Below are 11,038 nucleotides of genomic sequence, written 5' to 3'. Positions count from 1 at the left end.
GTCACCTGTCCTAATATCTCCTTATGTGGCTTGGTGTCAAATTTTGTCTGATAACACTCCTGTGAAGTTCTTGGGGATGTTTTACGGCTTTAAAAGCACTATATAAATGCAAGTTGTTGTTGTTGTATAACCATAAGGGGCACATGCATATGTAACTTTGAACTCGGTATCTGCATGTCAGGTCCGCTATGTCCAAAATGTGGCTAACAATAAGCGCCAATTGGATTGCAACAGCAGCAATCAGCTGGGATAGAATATTTTGTTCCCAGGTAGGGGGTCAAGCCATTCAATTCAAACACAAATATCATGTGGATCTTTTTACAGTATACATTTGATTGGTGTCTTTATTTCAGTTTGAGAGATACATTTTTAATCTTCTTTGTTCCTTCAAGTCAGTAGTCATTCTGAAACCATCAGAGATAATAGCAGGATAGCAAAATACTGCAGATGTTGGAAATCCGAAATAACAACAGAAAATGCTGGAAAAACTCAGCAAGCCAGGCAACATCCGTGGAGAGAAATTTGAGTTGACGTTTCGGGTTTGACCCTTCTTCAAAACTGGAGAGAAAAGGAACTAGATCGAAAGAGATAATAGCAGGCCTGAGATTCTGTAGTATGTCAGCAGCAAACCACTATGTAAGGCTAATCAAGACCAGGTTACAAGGCTCAGTTTTGTATTGAGTGTTACTGCAGGAGCAGCCACTTTGTTGCTTTCTATATCCTGAGGAGGTATATTTAAGGACATATTTACAGTAAATCTATTTTTTGTTTTTACTATCATTCATTTATCTGTTTACAATAACAATTTGAGTAAGGACTCTAAGAGTGTGTACTCCCCATGAGGTGCATATTCACTGTGAGGCAAGTATTCAACCGAGGGCAAATAATTACCCTGGGACATATACTTATCTTGGAGCATATGTTCACCATCAAGTACAGATTCACTCTGAGATGAATGTTCCCCCTGGGTGGGTGTTCACCATGAAGCAAGAATGTACCTGAGGCGAATGCTTCCTGTAAGGCTGCATTCTTACTCTGAGACAAGTACTCAACCAGGAATGAGTATTCATCCGGAGGTTGTAATTTACCATCGGGCATACTCAACTTCAGGCTGTAAATCCACCACCATTAGACTACCTGGGTATCACTGCTGCATATACACCTGCAGGCTGCATAACCCCCTTATTACTGTGAGGTCACATTCCTCTCTTCACTGGACTACCAGAGATGGAGCAGCACCATAGCTAGAAATGATAAAATAGAAAATGCAATGCCTTATCTGCTGCAAAACCCTCCAGGGATTGGATGACTATTTTAAGGGTATCCTTGCAATGCAACTTATTGAAGGAACAGCACTCAGTGCTATGCAACAGTAAGACATCAGGTCACTGTGGAAATCCTGCACTGAGTAACCAATCAGAGTCATGTCTTGTACATCCCCTAGGAACTGGTCTCAGTGTGGCATTGATGGAAGCCTCCAGTCAGATCACCGCTCCATCCTGTTGGCTGCAGACAGTGCAGAGCATGAGGAAGCCTTAATTAAGGGAGAATGAGTGATGGGTATCTGCTTTGGAACAGGGTTAATAGTTGTAAGAATAAATACAAATAGCAATGATTAAATGTTGTGTGGAACATGATGGTTCCTGAGCTGAGAAATATCATTCCAAAGAAGTTAACTGTTTATGAATAATATGGGATGTAAGATTAGATCGGGTGTTTTGCTTGATAATCTTTTGGCAAAGCAGAAGAACTTTGCAGAACGTCTCATTAGGAGATGAAATGAATTGGGTAGAGTCCATGATGGAGAGGATTATACCTTGTCCATGTGATGGACTGAATGGCCTTTTCTTATTCCATTACCATCTTCTGTTACATGCTTAGGTACTCCTTTTTTAACGTTCTTTTTTCATGGGGTTACTTTCTGGGTAAGGTTTGCACGGTGTTTTCTATCATTTCTCTCACTTTCTTTGTTCACCTGGCCTGACAGCTGAGAGGACAGGGTTCGACCTGCACGCAGGCTGCTGCAAACATCTCTTTCAGCCAGCTGTGAGGAACCACCAGTGACTAACAGAGTGTGCTGGTCCTATTGCATTATCACTTCCCCACTGTGAGGCGCTGCAGCCTCTGCTTGGCACCTTCCAACTCAGTGCAGCTCAGATTGGGAACTCAATGAAACAGGGTTTGATTCTGTGCCAGTCCTTGCTCTACACCACAAAGTATTCACATGTTAATATGTACTTGGCATCACAGCGCCACCTATTGTTTTGAATTTCTAAACATTGACTGAAATCTGGTGATGTTTCTTTCACACAAGATACAGTTACAATTTTTAGTATTTTTGGCTGCGGTCACTATGATCTGACTGGAATGATAGGATCTGACTGTTATAAATTTCCTCATCTTCAGTCATACCTGGATACTGGAAATGATGGAATAGCGTCATTGTGTGAATTTTTAAAGATTTTTTTTCATTTTTCTCCCTTCCTCTCCTTAAGTCACCAGTTATTTTCCAAAACTGCCAGCAACCCTCCCATTTCTTGCCTAAGTGGCCATTTTTCATGCACGAGCCTAGTCACTCTGTGTTAGAAGGCTACCATGATGGAAAGGATTACAACTGGGCCTAATTCTGACTTCACTCAATGCCCACATTTGCACATTGCTCACCAGGGATCACTGGATGGTGACCAGCTGTGGGAACTCTGGTTAAATTTTACCCTTCATAGCAAGGAAGAGCAAAGGCTAATTTTAGCATTCCAGGTGCTGCCCTGGCTGGGATTAGCTAATTAATCAATATATCAGGAATCAAATCTGGGACCTTTTTTATCTCTATGGCTTCATATCACACCATTCAGTGAACAACGAAATTCACATACAAGTGATGCAATGACATTTCTTGATGCCATTTGTGCCAACTGTCTATATTTTACACAGACAGTCAGTGTTTTCAGGGCAGTGATCATTTGTCTGTTGTCACAGAGGAAAATCAGCTCTCAGCTCCTGCCCTCGGCACTGCTCCTGGCCCCTACCTCCTGTTGCTGTACCAGGGAAGTAAACACAAGTGAGTACTGTGGTTGGGAAATTTCACACAATCAGTCAGGGAAGGCACAAGAGACAGTGCACATCTTGACTTGGTAATGATAAACAACCCAAATAACATACAGGAATCAAAGTTGTTGCACACTTGCAGGATAGCGACCACAGAAACATCGAGTTCAGTATGATCTATGATTCAGAAATAATAAGGACCAGAAGTCAACTATATAATTTTAAGATGATAGAATATATACAGTTGAGCATTCACGATGATTCCTGGCAATCAAAGTTATGGGGAAAAGTTATGGAAGTCAGGCATGTTCTCCTTAGAAAAGAGAATATTTTGAGGGGACCTAATTTAAGTTTTCAAGTTATGATGAGAATTGACAAAGATGCTCCAGTTAAATTATTCACTAGTATAAAGGTTTCAAATCTCAAAGGCCACAACTTAAAAGATAGGAAATTGTCACATTTTTGGATTTCAGATTAGACTGCCACATGGGGACCTTGGTGTAGAACATGTTAAAAATACTACAGCTGAGCTCAACGTAGGCCAGAATTTTCTGGGATGGTAGCGGGCGCGATCAGTGGTGGGTCGGGTGGGAAAGTTGTTATTTTTGACAGCAGGTCGGGAACCCGCTATCATCTTGCTCCCACGCACCTTTCCCCCAGGCGCGTCTGTCATCGCGGAGCCGACCCGACTGGCAGCAGCAGGCGACCCAATTGAGATGATTATCAGGTAGTTTACAGGCACTCAAGAGCCTTTTTCCACTTACTTTTTAAATTTCCCTGCATGGCCACGGGATCCACGCAGCTCAGGAACCACATCTGTCAACCTGAGGCGGGAGTTCAGTGGCCATTGCTCCAGCTGATTACTCAACAGCATGAAATGTACAGTAAAAGCTCCCACCTGACAGATGTTCACTTTCCTCAGGCAGAAGCTGTTGCTCAGTCCATTTCGAGCACAGATTCTGCAGGCTGCAAGTCTTTCCATCAAAGTCTCCATCCAATGTCACATCATTGGAAGAACTCTCTCACCATCTGTACATCACCTGCCATCTATTCCATCAACATGGGTGCCATTTATACTGTCTCACTTTGGTCATCAGAATCTGACCACGATGAGCCCCAACACCAGCAGCACCAGGCACACCAGCAGCACCAACAACAACAACAACCTTCTCCGCAATCACCTGATGCTGCACAGGACAGAGGGCATCAGCACCCAACCACATTACTGCCTGGGAGGCCAGGGATGGCCTCATCATGGCCAGATTTAGTTAACTTTACGCTGTACAACCATATGGCTGCCACATGATGCGCCAGGTTGGCACCACCCCATACCAACACCATAAACCATCCCTAAAATAACCAAGCCATTCCTTTCACACTCATCACCATTGCAGGGGTTACCGTTATGTCTCACCTTTCACTGCAACTCACTAAACCACTTCCAAAGGTGCACCCAAATCTGTCCAAGACCAGAAAGTGTTGAAAATAAAGATTTTTATGCTTGACTCCATGTTAACAGAAACTTTACATAAACATTGCATAAAACACCCAAGTGGCTATCCTTGTGTATTGTTAGTTGGATTGCACTAGGATGAGGGTGAGTGTGAGGGGTGGCTAGTGAGATGGGGATATGATAATGTAGATAGAGAGGGATGGGTAGAGGTGCAAGGTAAGTTGGTGTGAGTAAAGATGTGCAGGAGTAGGGTAGGGAAGGCAGAGTGATGGGGATGTGATGAGAGGCACAGCAGGATGCAGTTGAGTGTGGCTTTCTACTAACATTTCCTGATCTAATGAGATCATTGAAATGTTTGCGGCACTGCACCCAGGTCGTCTGACCACATCCCTGCTTGTGACCTCCTCTGCAATCTGCAACCAGGCTGTCTTGGTCTCCTGGGGAGGTCTCTTCCACCCATTGGAAGGGAAGAGGACCTCCCTGCGTCATCGGAGAACCTGGGTGCAGCCCTCTGCCTCTGTGCAGTCATTGTCAGTGTTTGCAGCACTCCAATGCTGTAGAACACTGACAGCACTATGTTAGATGAAACTTCAAATGTAATGTGGCCATGGTCCCTTTAAAGATCCCGGCTGAAAACGTGTCATGAATGACGTCACCAGACCCGCTCCATCTAATTAGGCTGGGTAATGTGCTGGACGGGTTTAATAGGCCCCATTAAGGTAAGTTCATTTTCCACAGCGGGATGGAGGTAGCAGCGGGGTCGCGACCCGACATGGCCATCGCCTGCACTGGACTCGCCAAGGCAAAGAAAATTCTGGCCGTAGAGTTCAAGGAGTTACATTCACAATAGAGCAGGACTTTCAGGTGTGAATTAAGTGTCAGACGGGGCATCTGAACCAGATGCTCAACCGGGTTATTGCTAAGTTAGGCTAGTGGATTCCACTGTATTAGTCAGTTTGACTAAAAACTGACATTGGAGTCAAGCATTTAAAAAAAAGAGGGAGATGACAAAGTGGAGCTTTAAGTCAAGTGAGATGACCCAACCTGTCATGGACTCTAGAGTATTAATTTAATCTGCAGTAGGGAAGTTCTGCATAAGTGCTCTCTGATAGCTAAGCAATAGAAAATATGACTCCAGATTATGCATCCATCTGCACATCCCCACTATTCAACCCTACCTGCTGCCCTTCATAGACAACAATCCCCTCTGTTCCCCTTTCCCCAACAGCACATGATCATGATATTTGATGATCTTTATCCAGAGCTATCCCTATTACGTCTGACCTTATTCTCAACCAGATATTTATCCAGTTCCATTCTGAAGTAATTAATTAATTCAGGGGATGCTGCTGATGGACCGAATGACCTTATCACATCCCACTAATTGCAAGCCCATTTAGTATCATTCTGTGTACCTTTGGATAGTACATGAGTACAGGTGTGCAATTCATCCTCAGCTCTTCACACACAATCATTTTAACAAAGAGACCGTAACTATTCAGCAATAATATATTTACAAAGGTTTGAGGATTGTTTGATGATTTCAGCCAAGTTCAGTACTTACAAGATCAAACAGGAGCAGTTTATGAATATAATTAAGCTCCTGTGATGCATTACTATTTTGAACTACTTTGCTATGTGTAGTATTATAGCACTCTATCTGTAAAGTTACAAACATAGCTGAATTCCAGGAAATGAGGAGTACTTTTGTTAAACCTTAGACTGTCAGCAGGACCAAGGAAACTCTTGTCTCCCTGGGTCAAATGGCTTTGTTTTTAGTTCAAACACTGTGATGCCAACATAACATTAATATTAAGAAAGTAAAGAAAGAACAGAAGTTTTATTTCCATAATATTAACATTATACAACTAATTATATACTGAAAACATCATTTTAAATAAAAATTGAAAGAATTAAAGACGTCAGATCTGCTGCCAAATCTTTTACTCCCGGGAGTCCTGCAGTGGAGGAGGTGTGGCATGTGAGCTGCACCTTTCCTGCAATAGGGATGGACATTAATTTGAGTGTGGGGGCGTGGGGGGCGGGGGAGTGGGGAGAAAGACGTTCTGCCTGCTGCTCCCCTGAACAGAATTGACAGCTGATGCTGTTTGATATCTTACAACTTCCTGATGGCAAGGTCCCCACACGGGTAGACTGCTGAAAATATTGGGTTTATAACAGTGGAAGAAACTTTTAAAGAAGATAATTTAGAAAAGGATATAAGATTTTAGATTTTGCCAGGGTTTGGTGCTCCATGCAACAGGGTTGGAGCTCCTTTGTCTTTGCAGGAATGTTCCACTGGGGAGTTGGAAATAAGGGGGCGTTGCAGATCCACCAGGAGACCACTTTCTTGAAGTGCAGGAAGTTTCACAAAAGTTTGTTTACAATATCAAATCAGGGATTTCTAGCGAATGTTATTGTGGCAGTGCCACCTACAGGTATAATTGGTACTGCAGTTCGATGTTGACACTTTTACAATGTTTTTTCCCCCGTACTCAGTCTGACATAGGAACTTTCAATGCATTTTGAAATGGAGTGTCGCCACCCAATGGTATCAATCAGATCTCTGACGCCCTCAGAGAGAGTTGTCTGGATTTTAGCCCAGTAGTGGTGTCCAAAGCTTTAACAGCAGCAGTAGTGGCTGCCATGCCTGCACCAATGATTGCCCATAGATCCTCTGGTTATGGACCCTCTGCAGTAGCTCATACTGAAGCTACCAAATACTGCCGGCTCAACTGCAGACCCATACGGTCATACAACATGGTACCACAGATGCAGGTAGTGGATTCCTCCTTTTGAGCCACCATCTGATGCAAATTCTTGGATACATATTTGACATGAATCAGATGTGAGCATCCTTTTAAATGCAGGACCTCTGAGATCCCTGTCTTGTGGCTCCTCAGCCGAGGGAAAGAATCTTCTGTCCCTCCTCATCAACAACCTTGTCATCCTCCTCCTCAATACTAATGCTCTGTACCCCACCAAATGATCTGCCCTCACTAACACTAACTAATCCCTCGTGGGTGAGTGTCACTGAGCTGATGCTGGGTAGAGGGGAAAGTAATGACACAGTATGTGAAATAATTATTAGGGGGGCGGGGGGAAGAGGGAGAGAGGATGAGGGCCTTGGTTCCAGTAACAGCTGCTCCTAGTATTGCTGAGGTTGAAGCCAACCTGGAGGGAGTTTATATAAAAGGAGAGGTTGGCTTCAAACAGAAATTGACAAAAGCACGTTCCAAACAAGTTGATGGTTTTAAACCTGAAAGTTATTTATGCCAAGAGATTGCAATTGAGTGCCAGGAACTAATGAGACCTGCTGCAAAGATTGTCCTAAGAAAACTGCAGCTGCTGTGCCTCCTCCTCCTTCTCTGTCTCCCATAGGTGCTGCCCAGCAGCTTCACAGCTTTCTCTTCAAAGGAGGTGAGGAATCCACAGGCTTGGTGGAAGCCTCTCTCAATTCTCTTGAATTGTGCAGGATTCTCCTTCAAGAGGAAGGTGTAGAGTGTGAAAGCACCTTTCCTGTCATTCACTAGGAGTGCAGCCCAGGTGTCAGTGAGGATCATTAGGACTTATGCTATAGGGATATAGAAACATAGAAGATAGGAGCACAAGTAGGCCATTCGGCCCCTCGAGCCTGCTCCGCCATTCAATGCAATCATGGCTGATCATCCAAATTCAGTACCCGGTCCCTGCTTTCTCCCCATACCCCTTGATCCCTTTAGCCTTAAGAAATATATCCAACTCCTTCTTGAATATATTTAATGAATTGGCCTCTACTGCCTTCTGTGGTAGAGAATTCCACAGGTTCACCACTCGCTGGGTGAAGAAATTCCTCCTCATTTCTGTCCTAAATGGCTTACCCCTTATCCTTAGACTGTGACCCCTGGTTCTGGACTCCCCGACCATCGGGAACATCCTTCCTGCATCTAGTCTGTCCAGTCCTGTCAGAATTTTATAAGTTTCAATAAGATCCCCTCTCATTCTTCTAAACTCCAGCGAGTACAAGCCCAATCGACCCAATCTCTCCTGATACGTCATTCCTGCCATCCCAGGTATCAGCCTGGTGAATCTTCGCTGAACTCCTTCCATGGCAAGAACATCCTTCCTCAGATAAGGCGACCAAAACTGCACACAATATTCAAGATGTGGTCTCACCAAGGCCCTGTACAACTGCAGCAAGACATCCTTGTTCCTGTACTATTTAATGCACAATGAATTATTAGCAAAGCCACTGACTTATCTCAAATTGTGTGTTCATTACAGAGTACTTTGGGACCTATGTAAGCTTGAGGCATCCAAAACTCGGCTGCCCATGTCCTAACTCGCACCAAGTCCCGTTCGTCCATCACCCTTGTGCTCGCTGACCTACATTGGCTCCCGGTTAAGCAACGCCTCAATTTCAAAATTCTCATCCTTGTTTTCAAATCCCTCCATGGCCTCGCCTCTCCCTATCTCTGTAATCTCCTCCACAACCCCTCAAGATATCTGCGCTCCTCTAATTCTGCCCTCTTGAGTGTCCCTGATTATAATCGTTCAACCATTGGTGGTCATGCCTTCTGTTGCCTAGACCCTAAGCTCTGGAATTCCCCGTCTAAACCTGTCCACCTCACTACCTCTCTTTCCTCCTTTAAAATGCTCCTTAAAACCTACCTCTTTGACCAAGCTTTTGGTCACCTGCCCTAATTTCTCTTTATGTGGCTCGGTGTCAAATTTTTTGTTTTATAATACTCCTGGGACGTGCATTGGGACATTTTACTATGTTAAAGGCACTATATAAATGTAAGTTGTTGTTGTTTTCTCGTGATTTGGGGATCATATTGTATGATTCTGTCCATTTTTCTGTGGAAAATTGTAAATCAGTGACCTTGACTATTATCTATTCCTTTACCAATGCACTCAATTTTTTTCTCTTATCGTTTTTAAAGACAAGGATACATTGCAATATGGTAGGCAAGAAGTACCTGGCATTTAGCAGCATTGGGGAAGCGGGGTTGTAGGGTTTAGCAGGCTAGGAGGAGGGACTTTGGGCTTTGGTGGCACTGGAATGTGATCCTGGGATTTGGTAAAGGAGAAGTGCGGATCCTTGAATTCAGCTCCACTGTATTCGGGTCCTAAAATGTTGTAGCAATGCAGGAAGGTGTCCTATGATATAGTAGCATGGAGGGTGGGGGGAAGAATCCTCAAGCTGTCAATACTGTAGGGTGGTCCTGGGGTTTGTACTTGTCCACTAGCTACAAACTAGCTTTTAGCTTTTTTTAAATATCATTTTAAACACCATCAATCATCTAAACTCAAGGGAATACAGACCAAGTTTATGCAACCTGCGTCATAATTTAACCCTTTAATCCCTGTATCATTCTGGTGAATCTGCGCTGTACTCCCTCCAAGGCCAATATATCTTTCCTGAAGTTCAGTGTCTGCAAACTGAACGCAACACTCCAGATGGTGTCTGACCAAGGCTGTGTACAACTGAAGCATCACTTCCTCACACACAAATATTCCAACCCGCTTGGGATAAAAGCTAACATTCCATTAGGCTTGTGACTCTCTCTTGTTTTTTTCATTTTCTCTAGTTTTATCATTTCATTTTCCATTTGTCTCTATGGTCTTTTACTTCTGTATGTCTGTGTTTTTTTGTGATTCAATCTGTGTCATGTTATTTTCTCTGTGTCTTCCTTCACTTCTTTTCTCTCTCTTTGTCCCATCCTCTCTGTTGACCCTTTTTGCCCCTCTTCCTCTTATATTTCCCTCTTGCTTTCCCCTTCTGCTTCTCCCTTACTCTGTTGTTCTCCCATCAAGTGCTCTGACCTTTTGCCCTCTCCTCCCCTTCCCTATCTCCATTTGTACTAAGAATGCTTTCAAAATTGAAGAGGCTGTTTCCCGGTTGCACCATAACCAGTGAAGGGTACCTCATAGTTCCGGGACAGGGAACTGGCGAAATGCAGAAAGGTTGTTTGTCCATTCAGGGGATGCTGCTGATGGACCGAATGACCTCATTGCATCCCACTAATTGCAAGCCCATTTAGTATCATTCTGTGTACCTTTGGATAGTACACGAGTACAGGTGTGCAATTCATCCTCAGCTCTTCACACACAATCATTTTAACAAAGAGACCTGTAACTATTCAGTAATAATATCTTTACAAAGGTTTGAGGATTGTTTGACAATTTCAACCAAGTTCAGTACTTACAAGATCAAACAGGAGCAGTTTATGAATATAATTAAGCTCCTGTGATGCATTACTATTTTGAACTACCTTGCTATGTGTAGTATTATAGCACTCTATCTGTAAAGTTACAAACATAGCTGAATTCCAGGAAATGAGGAGTACTTTTGTTAAACCTTAGACTGTCAACAGGACCAAGGAAACTCCTGTCTCCCTGGGTCAAATGGCTTTGTTTTTAGTTCAAACACTGTGATGCCAACATAACATTAATATTAAAGAAAGTAAAGAAAGAACAGAAGTTTTATTTCCATAATATTAACATTATACTGTACAACTAAATTATATACCGAAAACATCATTTTAAATAAAAATT

This window comes from Somniosus microcephalus, chromosome 3 (genome assembly GCF_052327205.1).
Source record: "Somniosus microcephalus isolate GS21.2 chromosome 3, FLI_Smic_1.0, whole genome shotgun sequence".
Classification (NCBI taxonomy): Eukaryota; Metazoa; Chordata; class Chondrichthyes; order Squaliformes; family Somniosidae; genus Somniosus; species Somniosus microcephalus.
Note: the sequence above shows the minus strand (reverse complement) of the source record.